This window comes from Lathyrus oleraceus, chromosome 1 (genome assembly GCF_024323335.1).
Source record: "Lathyrus oleraceus cultivar Zhongwan6 chromosome 1, CAAS_Psat_ZW6_1.0, whole genome shotgun sequence".
NCBI lineage: Eukaryota > Viridiplantae > Streptophyta > Magnoliopsida > Fabales > Fabaceae > Lathyrus > Lathyrus oleraceus.
Window position 1 is genome coordinate 14172482 of NC_066579.1, and position 22366 is coordinate 14194847.

The window sequence follows — 22366 nt, forward strand, 5'->3', positions numbered from 1 at the left end:
CGCATTAGCTACCATGTCATCTATGTTCAGAGTCAGATGGGACAATGAAGCTCCCCGGATTACCATTGAACGACTAGACGAACCAGCATATTGTTATGAACTTAACGCTGATGAAGTAGAAGAGAAGCCTTGGTACCACGAGATAAAAAGATATTTAGAAGCTCAAGAATACCCTGAAGGGACATCCATCAATAACAGGAAATTTCTGAGGAAGTTCTCCGCTAAATTCTTTTTGAGTAATGGAATATTGTACAAACGTAACCATGATTCGACTTTGCTTCGCTGTGTGGATAGAAAGGAATCAGAGAAGATTATGGAAGACATGCACGACGGTATCTTTGGGACTCATTCTAGTGGACATACGATGGCCAAGAAGATTCTGAGATCAGGGTATTATTGGTCTACCATGGAAACTGATTGCCACCATCACTCCAGAACTTGTCATAAGTGCCAGATCTATGCGGATAAAGTACATGTGCCTCCTGCTCCCTTAAACGTGTTGACAGCGCCTTGGCCCTTTGCAATGTGGGGCATTGATGTGATTGGCGAAATTAAACCTACCGCCTCTAATGGACATCGTTTCATCCTTGTTGCTATTGATTACTTCACAAAGTGGGTGGAGGCAGCCTCATTTGCTTCTGTTACTAAGAATGTGGTGGCACGATTCATCAAGAACAGCCTCATCTGCCGATACGGCGTCCCTGAGAGGATTATCACTGACAATGGCACTAATTTGAACAACAAGATGATTACTGAACTCTGCACGCAGTTCAAAATAAAACACCATAACTCTTCTCCGTACCGGCCAAAGATGAACGGCGCTGTAGAAGCGGCTAATAAGAATATTAAGAAGATTATACAAAAGATGACGGTAACATACAAAGACTGGCATGAGATGTTACCATTTGCTCTTCATGGTTATCGTACTTCCGTGCGAACTTCGACAGGGGCAACTCCTTTCTCTTTAGTCTACGGAATGGAAGCCGTTTTACCAGTGGAAGTTCAGATTCCCTCTCTAAGGATCATGAAAGAGGCGGGCTTAGACGAGGACGAATGGATTCAGACTCGACTCGATCAGATAAATTTGATGGATGAGAAGAGACTTGCGGCTGTATGTCACGGGCAGATATATCAGAAGCGCATGACCAGGGCATTCAACAAAAAGGTCAAGAGACAAGTATATCAAATTGGCGACTTGGTAATCAAACGCATCATCCTACCACAAACTGACCCCAGAGGCAAATGGACTCCCACATACGAAGGGCCATTTGTAGTTAAGAAGGTATTCTCAGGTGGAGCCATGATACTCGCTACAATGGATGGTGAAGACTTCCCACATCCCGTGAACGCGGACATAGTTAAAAAATACTACGCATAAAAGAGACCCGCTAGATCGACGTATCTAGGCAAAAGTAAGGGCATCCCGGCGAACCAAAAGGGTTCGGGCAAAAATTAGGGATATATAAAAAAAATGTACACCCGGCAAGTCGAAAACCTGAAAAGGCGGCTTGGGCAAAAAAGGGTATCCTGGTGGACTGAAAACCTGAAAAGGCGGTCCAGGCAAAAATTAGGGATTAAAGCGTATGACTATGTCCCGTTCTCAGTCAACTTTCATCCAAGTTCGAGGGACTGACCAAGCCAATCACTTCTATCCGACAGCAAGGGATGAGATGCTCGAAGACATAATGACAGTAGTAGACTTAAAATCAATAAGACTTTTCTGCATAGCTTTCTCTTTGTTTTTGACAATTTCCTCTTACTAGGATTTCTGTCTCCTTGTACACAAATTGCCTGTTCATAGGCCTCCTTTCAAAATCAATGCGATTCATTTCAAAAAAGATGCTTTTGTTTTACTTTTTCTGTTTTGTTTGCGTAAATGTCCATTGATTTAATTTGAATTAATATGTGCATTTGAATATGATAAATGTTTACCAAAATACATGCATAGAATAGCAATAGCAATTACTACCCGACTTCAGGATCAAGGAAAAGGTCTAATCATGCTTCCAATGAATCCGCTACCAATTCTCTTCCCCAGCAAGCTTTTTTTTTTTTCCTCAGAAAATGGCAGTATCCCCAGGCACAGCCAGTTACTCCCCAACAGAGGTCGGCGTCACCAGACAGATTGATCATCTCATCCATCCCCAGCCAGGCTCTGTTGAATATTTCCACCATCAGACAGAAATCAAGCATCCCCAGCCGAGAAAGGGTCATCGACACAAATGTCTCAAATCAGTAGATGGGGATTTATTTTCCCCAGTAGAGTCCCCAAGCAGAACTTCTCATACGCATAACTCATTCATTACATCCTTTCACAGCATACGCATGCATACAACATTCACATTTATTTTAGCATAACACGAAACATCTCATGCATCATGACATAGCATGAAGCTAACTTTTTCTTTGCAGGTTAATTATCCTCCTGATATAGTCAAAGTAGAAGGTTCATTCAGACAGACACCTTTATCAATCACATTCAAGATTCAGATACATATTTCAAATACAGTTCATGGGAACATTCATTTTGACAACACTTCGATATCCTCCTAAACGATGGCATCTTTAAGTCCATCCCAGACATTTATTGCAAGTACAACATATACAGGTTATCAGATACAGCCTAACGTAAGGTTCATTCTGATTCAGCCCAACATATGACTTCTTCAGCAACTCCAATGCGGTCTAACGTACGACCCATTTGGACCTTCAAATCCTCAGATGCTGCCTAGCGTACGGTACATTCAGGGGTGTAGTCTAGCGTACGACTACTTTCTTCTTCGGATACAGCCTAACGTACGGCTCATTCTGCAACTCAGATACGATCTAGCGTACGATCCATTCTGAACTCCAGCAACTCCAACGCGGTCTAACGTACGACCCGTTTGGATCTTACAACCCTCAGATGCTACCTAACGTACGGTACATTTCTGAAGTGTAGTCTGGCGTACGACTACCGCTTTCATCATCAGATGCGGCATAACAGACGACTCATTCTGCGACGGTCTAACGTACGACCCGTTCGGATGTCCATCCCCTCAAATGCTACCTAACATACGGTACATTTCTGAAGTGTAGTCTAATGTACGACTACCCCTTTCGTCATCAGATTCAGCCTAACGTACGGCTCATTCTGCAACTCAGATACGATCTAGCGTATGGTCCATTCTGATCCTTTATCCCCAACAGCATATGACACACTCCGACTCCCCAGCGAAGTCGGCAGCCTAATGGATGACTCATTATTCGGTCTAATGTACGACCCAGTGTGGCACCCATGTCTTCAAATTGGCCTAATGTACGGCGCGATCTGAAGCTTTCGTCATCAAACCTCCCGGATGTCATCTTTAAGCCCATCTCCATCAAGACCAACTGTCGATTCTCAAGTGCAAATTTTTGGGGCATTCTAGTGTTCAATAATCTTCCACCTCCAGACCACGAATGGCATACACGCCATCCTAACTCTCTCGGTTCAAGAATATTGAACAGGGGCAGCTGTCATACCCCAAAAATTACCCATCATTTTTCCTAAAAAAATAAAAAAAATAAAAAAAATTAATTAATTAATTAATTAATTAAATAATTAAAATAAATAAATAAATAAAATATAACAAATTATTTTGGACTTGGGTCTCCCTCATTCCAAGCCCATTACCCACGAAATTAGTCTATAAATACTGAAGTTTCAGTAGGGGAGTTAGACTTGGAGTTTACACTGGGAGATTCACTGGAGAAAGAAGGAAGAGAAGCAAAACACTCTGAGGTTTCCTTGGAACAAAACCTTGAGGAAAAAGAAAGAGAGAGAACAGAGAAGGACGGATAGAAACTTTGGCATAGGAACCCTGCCTACCCGGAGAATTCAGAGTAAAGAAACCCTGAAGGCAGCCCATCTGCACCGAAGCCATCGCCGTCCAATTCCCGCTGCCTAACTTATTCCGATACTACAAGTGGTCAATCCCTTCAACCTTGAATTGGCAAACAGGTTTGCGTATCTCTATTGTTTATACTTTCAATTGGCCATATCTACATATATAATGCATCATGATTAAATGTTGATATATAATTTGCTTTCGTATGGGAATTTAAATATGCCTGAATACCCTATATGTTTGACCATGTTATTCCTGTGATAAAATGCCATAAAATTCAAAGTTCCTAACATGGGGCTGTTTTCAAATTCAAAATCCGTGGCCTTCGCTAGGCGAGGCAGAGGCGAACGAGACAGTACCTGATTCTTCTAGTCTGTTTTTTTTATGTTTTTATCATAGCCATGCATTATTCATCCTATCCTATTTATTGTTGTGATATTTCTCCGGTGTAACCTTCGATTGCACCCTGATTTGGTGTTCTGACATGTTTCTTTTTTTGAGTTTCGTAAAGGTTCACATATCCCAGGAAAAGGTTATTGGCTAGGTATTCCACTTTATTTGTGGGATACCCTTGTGGAGTTTCACCCTAAATTAATTTTTTAATGTATTAATTTCTAATGTATTAATTTTTTTAATATATTATTTTTAATAATTTTAATGTGGAGTTTCATCCTAATTATATAATTAATTGTAAAACTTTGCCTTTGAATAAGTGATCTTGGACCTCTCTTTGTTGCCTTACGATTACGATATTACGGTCATGTCCCGCGAACGTGGGGATACCCTTAGCAAAGACCCTTCGGTTAAATCATCATAAAATAAATTATAGTCCCTCGGATGTTGCCTTCGAATATACAACTTTGTCCCTCGATGACCCTCCGATGTTGCCTACGGTTAAATGATGATAGTCCCTTCGAATGCTAAGATATCCTCATAACTGTTGCCTTCAATGACCAATCGATGACCCTACGATGACCCTTTTATATCCAAAGGATAAAACTACTTATTTCTCAATAATAAGGACAGTTTTACCCTCATAAGGATAGGAAATACTCATAAAGACCTTGGGTCGGTATAACTCTTAATTGCTGGCTCACAACCTAAAACATTTTTTCACACCTCACACCTTTCAAAATACCTTCAGAAAATCACCACTTGGTATACATTCATACTAGAATCATTACCGAGTTATATTTTTCTAAACAATTTTCAAAACTAAACGAGATAATCACTTTGTATACATTCATACAAGAATCATTACAAAGTTAAATTCTCTTTTCAAAACAATTTTTTCTAAACAATTCACAAACACTTTTTTTTTTAAAAATAATATAAGTGATCGAGCAATTAAGAGCCCATGGATAACCATGGATACAAAGGGTGCTAACACCTTCCCTTTGTATAATGTACCTCCCGAACCCAAAATCTAAATTAAGGTCTTTCCTGTTCTTTTCCACCTTTCCTTATTGGATAAAAGAAAAGTCGGTGGCGACTCTTGCTAACCGCGACATTGCGATTAAAACCACAAAAAAAGTCCAGTTCACCGTATGACATACTTCTAATTAAAAAATATAACCCATTCAAATGCCTTTTTGTGGTTCCAGTGGCCACTTCCTTAATCAAATTTTTTTCATAACCATTAGCTATTAGGTTTGAATTATCCTTGTGGTAGATGTAATACTCACTTATATCCTTAGTGATGGACAATGAGCCTTCCATGCTTATTATAGGGTTAACCCCTCACTAGCATGTTGAAGTTATCCTCACATGGTGGATTTGTGGTTTTAGGTTGAGTTTTCTCCCTTTGATAACAAAAGACCTTGAGGCTTTTGGACCAATCAATTCACCAATTGTTTTTTTTTAGATTTTTACCCCGAACTATGAGGTTTTGATCCTAATCTTTTTTAAGATGGTACGTAGGCAATGGATTCATCCATCCAAACACAAAATGTAAATAACTTGTATATTCTCTTCTCATCTCTTCAATCATGTTTGCACAAATAAATTTTTCACAAGACAACAACCTTTACAACAAGTGTGAAAAGGGCTCCCTAGGAGTACCTAGGATGTTTTGGTTGCCTAACACCTTCCTATTACATAACCAACCCCCTTACCCAGATCTTTGTTTCTCTTTTACTAGTTTTTTGTTAAAACTTTTAGGTTTTTATTCGCTTTCTAACCATTCCTTTGGATAAATAGAAGTGCAGTGGCGACTCGACTTGTATGATTTACCTTGGATTTAGTCAATATCTCCAAGGGTAACGAATACCCCGCTACACAGGCTGATGAAACCCATTGAACATAATGATCCAACACCATCTCCCAACTTTGAATTCCATGTATTTGAGGCGGAAGAAGATGATGTTGAAGAGATTCCTGACGAGATTACCCGTCTACTTGAGCATGAAGAGAAGATCATTCAGCCGCATCTTGAGAATCTAGAAACAATCAATTTGGGGTCTGAAGATTATGTGCGAGAAGTGAAGATTAGGGCACTCTTGGAAGAATCCGTTAAGAAGGGCTTGATTGAGTTGCTACGAGAGTATGTCGATGTCTTTTCCTGGTCATATGAAGACATACCTGGTCTAGATACTGATATCGTGCAACATTTCCAACCTTTGAAGCCTGAATGTGTGCCTGTGAAGCAAAAGCTCAGAAGAACTCATCCCGATATAGCAGTAAAAATCAAGGAGGAAGTTGAGAAGCAAATTGATGCGGGGTTTCTGGTGACTTCTACATATCCTCAATGGGTGGCCAATATGGTGCCCGTGCCTAAGAAAACATGTGCGCCGATATTCAAGCTCCTTCGGAAAGATCAGTCCTATGATTGGACTGAGGATTGCCAGAAAGCTTTTGACCGCATTAAAGAATATTTGTCTGAGCCTCCGATCCTGTCTCCGCCTGTGGAAGGAACACCATTGATTATGTATCTGACAGTTCTTGATGACTCAATGGGTTGTATCCTTGGTCAGCGGGACGAATCAGGAAAGAAAGAATATGCTATCTATTACTTGAGTAAGAAGTTTACTGATTGTGAGTCTCGATACTCAATGCTTGAGAAAACATGTTGTGCTTTGGCTTGGGCTGCTAAGCGCTTACGCCAGTATATGTTGAATCATACGACTTGGTTGATATCCAAAATGGATCCGATTAAGTTATTTTTGAGAACCTTGCTTTAACTGGAAGAATTTCCCGTTGGCAGATGTTGTTATCCGAGTATGATATTGAGTATCGAGCTCAGAAGGCTATTAAAGGTAGTATTTTGGCTGACCACCTGGCACATCAGCCGATTGAGGATTATCAATCAGTTCAGTATGACTTCCCAGATGAGGAGATTTTGTATTTGAAAATGAAAGATTGCGATGAGCCTACACTTGATGAAAGGCCAGAGCCTAGTTCCAGATGGAATATGGTGTTTGATGGCGCTGTAAATCAGTATGGAAATGGTATTAGGGCAGTGATTATTACTCATCAGGGCACACATATTCCTTTTACAGCAAGGCTAACTTTCAAATGCACGAACAATATGGCTGAGTATGAGGCATGTATTATGGGATTGGAGGAATGCATTGATCTAAGGATCAAGCATCTTGATGTTTATGGTGATTCGACCCTCGTTGTCAATCAGATTAAGGGTGAATGGGAAACGAATCAGCCTGTTCTCATTCCATATAGGGATTATGCGAGGAGGATTTCGACGTTCTTTATTGAGGTTGACTTCCATCACATTCCTCGAGATGAGAATCGGATGGCAGACGCTCTTGCTACACTTGCTTCAATGATTGTGGTTAAACTTTGGAATGAAGTTCCCAATATCACCGTGATGCGCTTGGACAAACCAACTCATGTGTTTACAGTTAAAGAGGTGAAAGATGATAAGCCGTGGTATCATGATATCAAGTGTTTCCTTCAGAATCAGGTTTACCCGCCAGGGGCATCTGTGAAAGATAAAAAGACTTTGAGGAGATTATTAGGAAGTTTCTACCTCAATGGTGATGTACTTTATAAGAGAAATTTTGACATGGTGCTGCTCAGATGCGTGGATAGACACGAAGAAGACCTGTTGATGACTGAGGTCCATGAGGGTTCATTTGGTACTCATTCTAATGGACATGCCATGGCTAGAAAGATGTTGAGAGCAGGCTACTATTGGCTGACAATGGAGTCTGACTATTGCAAATACGTGAAGAAATGCCATAAGTGTTAGATCTATGCGGATAAGATTCATATTCCTCCGACACTCTGTTAAAGCAGGCTTCTCGAAGATATACTTGATTGGATCCATTCTGGGTATCACCCAAGTCGTATGATTCAACATGTACTTGCGTAAGCGCTTAGCATCCCAAGCCAAAGCACAACATGTCTTCTCAAGCATCGAGTATCGAGACTCACAATCAGTGAACTTCTTACTCAAGTAGTAAATAGCATATTCTTTCTTCCCTGATTCGTCTTGCTGACCAAGGACCCAACCCATTGAGTCTTCAAGAACAGTCAGATACATAATCAAAGGCCTTCTTTCCACGGGCGGAGACAGGATCGGAGGCTCAGATAGATACTCTTTAATGCTATCAAAAGCTTTCTGGAAATCCTCGGTCCAATCGTGGGACTGATCTTTCCGGAGGAGCTTGAATATCGGCGCACATGTGGCAGTCATGTGGGATATGAATCTGGAAATGTAATTCAAACGTCCAAGAAAACCACGGACTTGCTTCTCTGTTTTGGGCGCAGGCATCTCTTGTATTGCTTTGACCTTTGCAGGATCAACCTCAATACCTCTTTCACTGACGATAAAGCCCAATAACTTGCCGGAACGGACTCCAAATGTACACTTGTTGGGATTCAAACGCTGAAAAAGCTTCAACAAGTGCTCTACATGTTCAACTTCCGTTCTTGACTTAGCGATCATATCATCAACGTATACCTCGATCTCCTTGTGCATCATATCATGAAACAAGGTGGTCATAGCTCGTTGATACGTGGCTCCGACGTTCTTCAAACCGAAAGGCATCACTGGATAACATAATGTTCCCCAAGGTGTGATGAAGGTTGTCTTCTCCATATCCTCGGGTGCCATCTTGATCTGATTATATCCGGAAAATCCATCCATAAATGAGAAGACATTGAATTTAGTTGTATTGTCTACCAACATATCAATATGTGGTAGAGGAAAATCATCTTTTGGACTAGCTTTATTCAAGTCTCTATAGTCCACACACATCCGGACTTTTCCATCTTTCTTAGGCACAGGCACAATATTGGCCACCCATTGAGGATATGTAGAAGTCACCAGAAACCCCGCATCAATTTGCTGCTGAACCTCCTCTTTGATTTTCACTGCCATATCAGGGTGAGTTTTTCTGAGCTTCTACTTCACAGGTACGCACTCAGGTTTCAAAGGTAGAAAATGTTGCACAATATCTGTATCTAGACCGGGCATGTCTTCATATGACCAGGAAAAGACATCGACATATTCTCGTAGCAATTCAATCAACCCCTTCTTAACAGACTCCTCCAGGAGTACCACAATCTTCACTTCTCGCACACAACCCTCAGGCCCCAAGTTGACTGTTTCCAGATTCTCAAGATGCGGCTGAATGGTTTTATCTTCATACTCAAGTAGACGGGTAATCTCGTCAAGAATCTTTTTAACATCATCTTCTTCTGCCTCAAATACAGGGAATTCAAAGTTGGGAGATGGTGTTGGGTCATTATGTTCAATGGGTTTGACCAACCTGCATAATGATTTTGGATATGAAAAGCTTTAGAAATCAAACAAGGCAAATCATTATGCAGATGGAAAGATTGATTTTATTCTGTTTTTTAGGGTTTTATGTGATCACCAATTTCATGCAAAAAGAGAAAAGGGAAAATAATTGGAAAACAAACATTTAACATGAATCTATTGAATGAAAATATCATTGTATTTATGCGCCAACAATGTCATCACTCCTCCTTTTGGCATGGGAGGAGGGTTTTTAAACACGATGAATATTACTTTGACTTATGGATAACTGTTGGAATATCCACAGCGACCCAATTATTGCAGATTCCCCCAGGGATGCCGAAGTTGCCAGAATCCTCTTCATCTTCCTCCAAGATGGCAGCAGCCTCCTCGCCTTGGCTGGTATGGATGAACCCTCCACTCTTGAACATCCATTGCGTATTAGAAACCTCAGAAGAATAACCTATGCCAACCCGAGACTTGTTGTCTTCTAGCTCAATCATTTTCCCTAAACCAGCAGTTGCACCATGCTCAATGGCCAACTTTGCATCTTTGTAGGAAGCAAATGAAGGAGTTCTCTTCTCAATAGGCTCAACAATGGATAAAGCTTGGAAAGGAGTTCCAACTTCATCCTCAGCATCTATGTATGAGAAGGAGGACAAATGGCTAACTAGGAGAGCCTTTTCTCCCCCTACCACCCCAGCTTCTTGTTCTTTACAAATTTCAGTTTCTGGTGTAGGATGGATGTCACAGCTCCTGCCTCGTGAATCCATGGTCTGCCTAAGAGACATCTATAAGATGGGTGGATATCCATAACCGGGAAGGTAATCTGGAAATCACTTGGTCCGATCTTGATTGGGAGATCAACTTCCCCAATCACAGCTTTGCGAGACCCATCGAAAGCCTTCACAACTACTCCACTCTGCCTGATGGGAGGCCCTTGATATGACAGCTTCGAAAGAGTGGTTTTTGGCAATACGTTCAATGATCACCCATTGTCCACCAGCATATTGGACATGGCGTCGTCTTTGCAACCCATAGAAATATGTAGTGCCAAGTTGTGGTCTCTTCCCTCCTCGGGGAGATCAGAGTCACAAAAACTCAAGTTGTTACAAGCAGTGATGTTTGCAACAATGCTATCGAATTGTTCTATCGTGACATCGTGATCTACATATGCCACATCCAAAACCTTCTGCAGAGCCTCTCGGTGTGGTTTTGAATTCAAAAGCAATGATAACACCGATATTTTGGATGGCGTTTGTAGAAGCTGGTCTACAACATTATACTCACTTCTCTTGATGAGCTTCAGCATCTCATCGCAGTCTTCTTTCATATTGCCGCTTAGGCCAACAGAAGCAGAAGTTATCAATGTAGAGGAGGGCTTGGAAACAAGTGTCGGATTCGGAGTGCTCACCGCATTCCCAATTGGGCGTTCAACAGAATAAGCATTAGTTTGATGCTTTGGCGGTGCTGAAAACACACGACCGCTACGGGTCAGACCGCTAACATCCGCAATATTAACAACAGATGAGGATGGCAAGGACACCTCTTTCCCATTTTCTACTATGACAGCATTGTAGCGATAGGGAATTGCTTTTTCAGAAGAGTATGGTACTGGTCCGACTGGCTTGCTACCATCATACTTGATGATAACAGGTTCGGGGATCCGAAACACTGGAGAAATTACGTTGACCTCATCAGCATCCTCGTCAACATTTCTGTTTTGAAGGATCTCAATAACTCCTTCGTCCAGCATCTCTTGAACATCTTTGCGCACCTGGCGACAACCTCTTTGATTAACAGAGCAGGCGCGGCATCTATCATGGTCATGCTCATAATGACTATAATCACATAGCAAGCGATGCATCTCGACCAGAGATTGTCGAATATGACTGACATATTTGACTTTGTACTTACCAGGGCAGTCCTGGACCATGTTGATGTGAGAGAATTCTTTACCTTGAATTAATTTTTAATGATAGCAAATTGTGTGATCATCATCCAAATGTTGGTTGTACATTGCATTACATGATACATGTGTGTTTTATTATGTTCTTCATCCCACTCTATTGTTGCATAACTGTACATATAGACCTACATTGATACTTCCCTCTAAATAACAATTAAAATGCATTTAGTGTCAGTATGTATCAATACATAAGTCTCTGCATCGATACACACAGCATGAAATAAATCACAAAAACATTTTTGTTCAGTATGCATCGATGCATACGAGTCATGCATCAATACATGGAAGACAAAATACTCTATGCATCGATACACACGATTCCTGCATCGATACATGACTAATTAAAACAGTCTGTGTATCAACACATACGCATCAGGCATCGATACATACTAGTGTAATAATCACATGCATCGATACACACGACTTTTGCATCGATACATGAATAATCAATTTCACCAAATATTCACATTACTTACAGTATGTATCGATACACACTTTGATGCATCAATACATAAACCTGTTTCATGTTATAACAGCAACAGTTTTGCAGCATATAAAAGACAGGTTACAACAGCAGTGCAAAAACACGAATTCATTGAGGGAAAACAATTGAACACAGATCAAAAGCAGTGTTGGAGCAATTGTTTTGAGAGCACATAGAAACCTGAAAGAGACTTCATCTTCTTCATCTTCTCAATCACTTTTCTTCAAGAACATTTACACATAACAATTCTTGTTCTTTGGATTAAAGAAGCATCGAGATAACGTTCAGTGGTACGATCAAGGATCTAGCTGTGGTTTGCAGTGGAACGATCGAGGATCTAGCTGAGTCGAAGATTGAAGGGGGTTTCTAGGAAAAACCTACTGGTTTGTCCTTCAAGAACTGGAGTGTTCTTGAGGGTTTGGGAGTCACATTTGCAGAACACATTCAGCCGCAGCGTTGCGTTTGGAGATCGGGGGATTTCGCAAGCAGGTCGTGGAACCGGTGAATTGTTTGCAACTTTGTGCAGGAAAATCTTGATCGAGCTCAGATCAAGTGAAGGTTTATACAAGAAGAGGTTCTTAGAGTTTAGAATTCTGTCTTTGTATCATAACCTTGTATCAACGGATTCGGCAATAATTGATAATCAAAGTTCTCAATTTCAATTGAAATTGAGAGGGAGATGTACCCACACGCGAGGACGACGTGGGGAACTTCCTTACCAAATCTCTGCGTATCGTATTCTTACCTTACTCCTCTTTACGTTTTTCAAACTATTTTCGCAATATCAGTTAGTGTGTGGTGATTGTTTCTTTTTCAAGACAGTAGTGGCAAGAAAACTTTAATCAAACTCCATTGCTGTTCATTAACGATCACATACACACCAACTGTTTGATAAAACGGTTAGCTAGATTTTATTCATTGGAAATAGACTCTAAGGATAAGTGCATTCAATTTGTTAAAATTCTGGTGTGAATTGTTTCTGTCATTCTCATTAAAATCCAGCAATTATACTTGTGTGTCCGGCTTTCTAGTAGCGGTTCAGAATAGACGGAAGTCGATTCGGGACTGATTTTTCCGCCAACTTTGAAAACTCTGATAAAATTTTAAATCCGTTAAATATCAAAGAGGTGATCTATTCACCCCCCCTCTCGATCACTAGCCACACCGTCTAACAAGTGGTATCAGAGCGCCGGTTCGCTGGTGCTCTGTGGCTGCCTGTAACAGTATGGATTCTGAACCAAAGGGGGCGTATAATAGAGCGCCTATTTTCAACGGTGAAAATTATGGCTACTCGAAAGACTGCATGCGAGTTCATATAAATTCTATGGATAGGTTAGTATGGGCTGCCATTGAAAACGGTCCGTTTCAAATTACTATGACAAATGCGGCTGGCGCCATAGTACCTAAACCAGAAGATGATTGGAATGAGAAAGATGAGAAAAAGTGGTCGTGTGATTGGAGAGCTCGAAACATGTTAATTTCAGCACTTGGTGTTGATGAGTATTATCGAGTATCCCATTGCACGACAGCTAAAGAAATGTGGGACGCTTTAGAAGTTGCCCATGAGGGTACTACTGAAGTAAAACAGTCCCGCATTAACACACTCAATCAAGAGTTTGAGCTCTTTCGCATGAAACAAGGAGAATCCATCTCCGACATGCAAAAGAGATTCACCCATCTAACTAACCGATTGAATGCTCTTGGAAAACCTATTTCCAATGAAATTGCTACTAATAAAATTCTCAGGTGTCTTAGCAGGGAGTGGCAACCTAAAGTTACAGCAATCAAGGAAGCCAACGATCTTACAAGACTTACGATTACAACTCTGTTTGGAAAGCTGGAAGAACATCAGCAAGCTTTGGAAAGTCTTGAAAAATATGAGAATAAAAGTAAGAAGGAAAAGGAGAAGAAAAGAGACAAAGAGGGAGAGAAGAAGCCAATAGCTCTTGTGGCCTCTAGCTCTAAGTCCTCACGAAAAGAGCAAAGCGACAATGATTCAAGTAGTGACAAAGACTCGGATGATGAGGAGATGGGACTGTTTGTAAGGAGATACAATAGATTCATTCGAAAGAATGGAGTCAAGCATTCCGACAAAAATCTCATGATGTTTCGAAGACAATCTATAAGTTCGAAACAAGAAGAGAACAAGAAGAGTAAAGGAAGAGGATCCTGTTTTAATTGTGGTAAATCTGGACACTACAAAACGGACTGCCCTATGAAGTATAAGGATCAAAGAAAAGATTCGCCAAAAGGGTACAGCAAACAAAGAAGAGCGTATATTGCATGGGAAAGTGATAGTGATTCATCAAGCACACAAAGCTCAAGTGATGGTGATGAAGCTGCAAATCTGTGCCTTATGGCTCACACAAAAAATCAGTCCTACCACAAGAAGAAAAACAATGACAAAAAGGTAAAACAAGCCTACTACAATAATTTCTCCTCTATGTCTTTTTCGGAACTAAAAATAGCTTTTGAAAAACTGCATAACGAAGCTGTAGATGCTTTTAAAAGACTATCTTCCGACAAACATATCTTCTCTTTTTTGGAAGGTAAAGTAAATAAAGCTGAAATTGATTTAGAAGCATTGAAAACTAGTATTGCAGAAAATTCAAAAACTATTGACATTGACGGATGTAGTAGAGTTAGGTACTGTGACGCTTGTTATATTTGGCAAAAAGAGGTAAACACTCTTAAGGTCAAATTAGAGAAAGCGCTACAACCTAAAGTTACTTATGCCGTTGACCCCAAGTTGTTTAAAAAGTCATTGAATCCTCCATATGCAAAATACTCTTTTATTCTAAAGGATTCAATGAACAAGAAACAACAAACACATCATCATGGTTTATGTCATTATTGTTGTCGTGTTGGCCATACCATTGAGAAATGCAAATTTAGGAGATTTCTTGTCCCTAAAGGTATGTATCAATGGAAGCCAAAAGGCAACCATGTTAACACTTACCCACTTGGACCCAATGAAAATTGGGGACCAACTTCTCTCTTTTGATGTTGTAGGATGAGTGCCTTGCCTCCGCAGATAGAAGGTGGTTTCTTGACAACGGCTGCTCAAGGCACATGACCGGTGACATATCGCTTTTTATAGACTTCAAGGCGAAGAAAAAGGGATATGTTACTTATGGAGACAACAACAAAGGAGCTATACTCGGCAAAGGTAGTGTAGGTAATCCCTCCACCACTACTATTTCAAATGTCCATTTAGTTGAGGGACTTAAACACAATTTGTTAAGCATAAGTCAACTATGCGACATGGGCTATAAAGTTTCGTTTACAAAAACTTGCTGCATAATTGAACATGCTGAACAAAACATTGTGTTTAAGGGTGTAAGAGTAAACAATATCTATATGCTTGACTTGTTTGATGTACCGTTAACAAATACTAAATGTCTAGTCACCTTGAATGATGATTCTTGGCTTTGGCATAGACGTTTAGCTCATGTTAACTTCGATTTGCTAAATAAGGTTGTATCTAAGGATCTAGTAGTCGGTCTACCAAAAATAAAATTTTCAAAAGACCACCTATGTGACGCGTGCCAAATGGGAAAGCAAACAAGGGTGTCTTTTAAATCTAAAAATGTATTTTCAACCTCACGACCCCTTGAGCTTCTCCATATGGACCTCTTTGGACCTTCTAGGACAAAGAGCCTAGGTGGAAATTACTATGGATTTGTAATAGTTGATGACTACTCTAGATTCACTTGGACTATATTCCTTCATAGCAAAGATGAAACTTTTTCTGCTTTTAAAAATTTTGCAAATCTGTCCCAAAACAAAATGAATTCCAAAATAGTTACAATTCGTAGCGATCATGGTGGTGAGTTTCAAAATTATCACTTTGAGAAGTTTTGTGACAAGTATGGCATTGAGCATAACTTTTCAGCCCCTCGCACTCCACAACAAAATGGCGTTGTGGAGCGTAAAAATCGTGTTTTAGAGGAGTTGGCAAGAACAATGCTTAATGAGGGTGGATTACCAAAATACTTTTGGGCTGATGCTGTTAGCACAGCCTGTTATGTTCTAAACAGAATCTTAATTCGCCCTATTTTAAACAAAACTCCTTATGAACTTTTGAAAGGAAGAAAACCAAACTTGTCACATCTTCACGTATTCGGTTGTAAATGTTTTGTTTTGAATAACGGTAAGGAAAACATTGGGAAGTTTGATGCGAAAGCGGATGAAGGTATTTTTCTTGGTTACTCAATGTCAAGTAAAGCATATAGAGTGTATAATAAGCGTTTACTTACTGTTGAAGAATCTGTTCATGTTTCTTTTGATGAGTCTTATCCGAAAAATGTCGGAAAAGGTATTTCTTTTGATGACGCAGGTGTATCTACAGAAGACATACTCAAGGAAGCTGTTGAGGAAACTGATCAGTCCAAAACAGCTGCCCATGAGAAGGAGGAAGATACTAGTCATGAAGAAATTGAGGAAGAAAAGACAGCTGAAGTGAATGATCTTCCAACAACTTGGAGATCCTCAAAAGACCATCCCATTGACAACATATTGGGAGACATTTCAAAGGGAGTAATGACCCGTTCTAAGATAAGTAATTTTTGTTCTCACTTCGCGTTTGTTTCACAAGTAGAACCTAAAAATGCCAAAGAGGCCTTGATTGATGAATTTTGGCTAATGGCCATGCAAGAAGAGCTTAATCAATTTAAAAGAAATGACGTTTGGGAACTTGTCCCTCGTCCGCGAGATCATCATATCATAGGCACTAAGTGGGTTTTTAGAAACAAGCTTGATGAAAACGGAGTGATTACTAGGAACAAGGCACGTTTAGTAGCACAAGGATATAACCAAGAGGAGGGCATAGACTATGAGGAAACTTATGCTCCAGTTGCTCGCCTCGAAGCTATACGTCTTTTGCTTGCCTATGCGTGTTCTAAGGATTTTAAGCTTTACCAAATGGACGTAAAGAGTGCCTTTCTTAATGGTGTCATAAATGAAGAAGTATATGTTTCACAACCTCCCGGTTTTGAAAATGCTGAAAATCCAGATCATGTTTACAAATTAAAACGAGCTTTGTATGGTCTTAAACAAGCCCCTCGGGTTTGGTATGAAAGGCTTAGCAAATTCCTAATTGATCATGGATATTCAAGAGGTAAAGTGGACAATACTCTCTTTATTAAACACAAAGGGAAGCACATTCTTTTAGTTCAAGTTTATGTCGACGATATCATATTTGGTTCAACTAACATACACTTGGTCGAAGAATTTTCTAAGGTTATGCAGGGTGAATTTGAGATGAGTCTAATGGGGGAGCTGAACTATTTCTTAGGACTGCAAATAAAGCAACTTGATGAGGGTACAGCAGTATGTCAAACAAAATACTGCAGAGAACTACTCAAGCGCTTTGGAATGAATGACTCAAAATCAATCGACACACCAATGCCTACCAACGGAAATCTAGATAAGGATGAGCACGGTAAGTGTGTAGATGTCAAAAGGTTCAGAGGTATGATTGGATCTCTCTTGTATCTTTCTGCTTCTAGACCTGACATCATGTTTAGTGTTTGTATGTGCGCACGCTATCAATCAAATCCTAAGGAATCACACCTAAAAGCGGTGAAGCGCATATTTAGATATCTTCACGGAACACCTAAATATGGGCTGTGGTATTCCAAAGGAAGTGATTGTAGCTTGGTAGGGTACTCCGATTCTGATTTTGCTGGCTGCAAATCAGATAGGAAAAGCACAAGTGGCACATGTCACCTGTTTTCAAACTCCTTGGTCAGTTGGCATAGCAAAAAGCAAGTTTCTGTGGCTTTGTCAACTGCAGAGGCAGAATACGTTGCAGCCGGTAGTTGTTGCGCTCAGATTTTATGGCTGAAGCAGCAACTACAAGACTTCAACATTCAACTCAAACGTATTCCTATCAAATGTGACAACACTAGTGCCATAAACCTTACTAAAAACCCTGTTTTACACTCACGCACTAAACACATAGAGATTAGACATCATTTCCTTCGTGATCATGTCGAAAAAGAAGACGTTGTCCTTGAGCACATTGATTCCAAAAATCAGCTTGCTGATATTTTCACTAAACCATTGGCAACGGAACCTTTCTTCAACATTCGTCGCGAATTGGGAATTTTAGATCTTTCTCAATTGATGTCATAAGCTTGTTACCTCTTAATTATATTATGCCTCACCATGGTTGATAAGAGCTGTTTTAGATGTCAATTATCCATCACAAGAGTTCTCCAACAGAGGTAATATCAATCCTTTCTACAATTTTCTTATTGCTAAGTGATTGTGTATGTTAGAACAAATGTTCTTACTCTAGTTGATATAAAATTTGATTGCATATACTCCTTGTCCATATTGTGTGCACATTAACAATCTGACTTCTGGATCTCTCTTGAGCATAATCATCATGACATAGTGCATAATGCATATTCATACTGCATTAAAATTCATTAAAAGCTAGTTCAGCATCAGTATGCATCGACACCAACGAAGCATGCATCGATCCAAACACTCTAAAATTCAAATTTTTGAAAAATTGCTTCAGGATGCATCGATGCATCCATCGCATGTATCGATACACATGCCCATTATAACTATTTGGCATCGACGCATGACCTTCTGCATCGATACATACTGATGGTATCTGAATTAAATGCAAATTCTTTCTCTCTCATGCATCGACACATCAGCCAATCATATGACTTCCTATCTCATTAATTCATCTCATCTGCCCTATTGTTCCTCTCCTATCTCCATCGGCAGCTCAAGAGTTTGACTCTGCCACTCTATCGCATATGGGATATAGGTGGGACAAAGACCGCAAATGCTTCTATTTCTTCGAAAGAAAATCCAAAACCAGAATTTACAACTTTGACGTGCCTTCGGAACGCATCCATGTTGCTGAAGAACAGCCTGATGAAGAAATGCAGGATGCGCCTGAAACAGATGTGCTTCAAGCTGAGGCCAATACTGGTTGGGGTGAGTGGGTGCCACGAAGGTGGTCTCCCACCAACTACGTACCTGAACCTACAGCCCCTCCATTCTCCGGTGGTACGTCAGCCTCAACACCAAATGCGGACATCACTCATATGCTTCAACAGATGGAAATTGTCAACAAAGAACGCCATGAAGAAGCACGGTACTGGCATGTTCAACAATCTGAATGGCACAACGAGCATCGGGACTGGCATGATGAGCATACACGGATGTATCACAATCAACACGCTTGGCACCAAGACTTGGTTAAATGGCATCAGGTTTTCTACAACGAAATGTCCGGCTTTATGGATGATTGCCGTGAAAATCCTGGGATTATGGACAGCTTTAGAAGCATTGAAGTTCAGAATCGATTTAGGCAATACTCCTTCATGGGCCAAAACCCAGACACAATGCCTCCTTCTCCGCCTCCGCCAAGCTACCGAGATCCTGACAGACATGATGAGGAGTCCTGTGGTGGCAACAATCCAAATTAACCAACCACCCTTTCATCTCACTGCATTTCATTTCATATTGCTCATGTTTTATTTTGTTGCACAATATATGGTTTAGCTTATGTAACTCTTAAACTCGTTCGTATCCTTAAAATGCTTTTCTAATTCTGTTTATCTCTATTGTTATTGCCCTAATTCTTCATTCTTTGTGAATGATTCTTTACTTTGAAGCTTCACTCTGTGTGATTGATAGCTTGTTATTCAATTTTTGCCATGTACTGCTACACTATGCTACCTTGATAAATCTGTTTCTTCCTCTTTTTGATGTTGACAAAGGGGGAGAAAATGCAGATATGCACAAACTCAGGGGGAGTATCACACATCTTGCCAAAAATTTGCCATCATCAAAAAGGGGGAGTTTGTGAGAGAATTCTTTACCTTGAATTAATTTTTAATGATAGAAAATTGTGTGATCATCATCCAAATGTTGGTTGTGCATTGCATTACATGATACATGTGTGTTTTATTATGTTCTTCATCCCACTCTATTGTTGCATAACTGTACATATAGACCTACATTGATACTTCCCTCTAAATAACAATTAAAATGCATTTAGTGTCAGTATGTATCAATACATAAGTCTCTGCATCGATACACACAGCATGAAATAAATCACAAAAACATTTTTGTTCAGTATGCATCGATGCATACGAGTCATGCATCAATACATGGAAGACAAAATACTCTATGCATCGATACACACGATTCCTGCATCGATACATGACTAATTAAAACAGTCTGTGTATCAACACATACGCATCAGGCATCGATACATACTAGTGTAATAATCACATGCATCGATACACACGACTTTTGCATCGATACATGAATAATCAATTTCACCAAAAATTCACATTACTTACAGTATGTATCGATACACACTTTTATGCATCAATACATAAACCTGTTTCATGTTATAACAGCAACAGTTTTGCAGCATATAAAAGACAGGTTACAACAGCAGTGCAAAAACACGAATTCATTGAGGGAAAACAATTGAACACAGATCAAAAGCAGTGTTGGAGCAATTGTTTTGAGAGCACATAGAAACCTGAAAGAGACTTCATCTTCTTCATCTTCTCAATCACTTTTCTTCAAGAACATTTACACATAACAATTCTTGTTCTTTGGATTAAAGAAGCATCGAGATAACGTTCAGTGGTACGATCAAGGATCTAGCTGTGGTTTGCAGTGGAACGATCGAGGATCTAGCTGAGTCGAAGATTGAAGGGGGTTTCTAGGAAAAACCTACTGGTTTGTCCTTCAAGAACTGGAGTGTTCTTGAGGGTTTGGGAGTCACATTTGCAGAACACATTCAGCCGCAGCGTTGCGTTTGGAGATCGGGGGATTTCGCAAGCAGGTCGTGGAACCGGTGAATTGTTTGCAACTTTGTGCAGGAAAATCTTGATCGAGCTCAGATCAAGTGAAGGTTTATACAAGAAGAGGTTCTTAGAGTTTAGAATTCTGTCTTTGTATCATAACCTTGTATCAACGGATTCGGCAATAATTGATAATCAAAGTTCTCAATTTCAATTGAAATTGAGAGGGAGATGTACCCACACGCGAGGACGACGTGGGGAACTTCCTTACCAAATCTCTGCGTATCGTATTCTTACCTTACTCCTCTTTACGTTTTTCAAACTATTTTCGCAATATCAGTTAGTGTGTGGTGATTGTTTCTTTTTCAAGACAGTAGTGGCAAGAAAACTTTAATCAAACTCCATTGCTGTTCATTAACGATCACATACACACCAACTGTTTGATAAAACGGTTAGCTAGATTTTATTCATTGGAAATAGACTCTAAGGATAAGTGCATTCAATTTGTTAAAATTCTGGTGTGAATTGTTTCTGTCATTCTCATTAAAATCCAGCAATTATACTTGTGTGTCCGGCTTTCTAGTAGCGGTTCAGAATAGACGGAAGTCGATTCGGGACTGATTTTTCCGCCAACTTTGAAAACTCTGATAAAATTTTAAATCCGTTAAATATCAAAGAGGTGATCTATTCACCCCCCCTCTCGATCACTAGCCACACCGTCTAACAGTTGACAGACTTCCCATGCTCGGGCAATGGGTTCTTCTTTATGTTGGGACCTACGTCCTCGAAACACAGAATGCCACACCTCACAAGGTCTTGAACCTTGGTCTTCAAAGGGTAGCAATTCTCCACGTCGTGGCCGGGAGCACCAGAATGATAAACACAGTGTAATTCAGGCTTATACCATCACTGGGGTTATCAGGTATAGCCGGTGGGTCTCGCGGAGTAATCAACTTCCTCTCTATCAAAGAGGGATATAACTCTGCATACGTCATTGGAATAGGATCGAAGGTGACCCTTTTCCTCTCGTAACTCGTGCTGGTTTGATTACTATTTCGAGGCTGGTAGGCCTGCTGATGCGGGCGGTGCTGTTGATGTTGATATTGCGGATGTGGTTGTTGATTGTTGTTATGTTGCTGATACTGCTGATTATCTCTGAAGACAGGTGCTATATGAGCCACCTGGTGCTGGTTACCGGCGGGACGCACGGCCTTCCTCCTCTCAGAGGGTCTTCTTGGTTTCACATGGGAGGTCACATCATGTGCCTCTCCATCTTTCTTCTTTGCAAATGCCCCATAACGTTTGGCAGAAGATCCTTCTTCTCTAGTCAGACGTCCTTCTCTAACCCCTTCTTCTAGACGCATCCCCATATTCACCATTTCAGTGAAGTCAGAAGGAGCGCTAGCGATCATCCGCTCATAATAAAAAGAACTTAAGGTCTTCAAGAAGATCTTAGTCATCTCTTTTTCTTCTAGCGGAGGCACGATCTGTGCTGCTTGAAGGAGAATTGCCATCCAAGGCGCA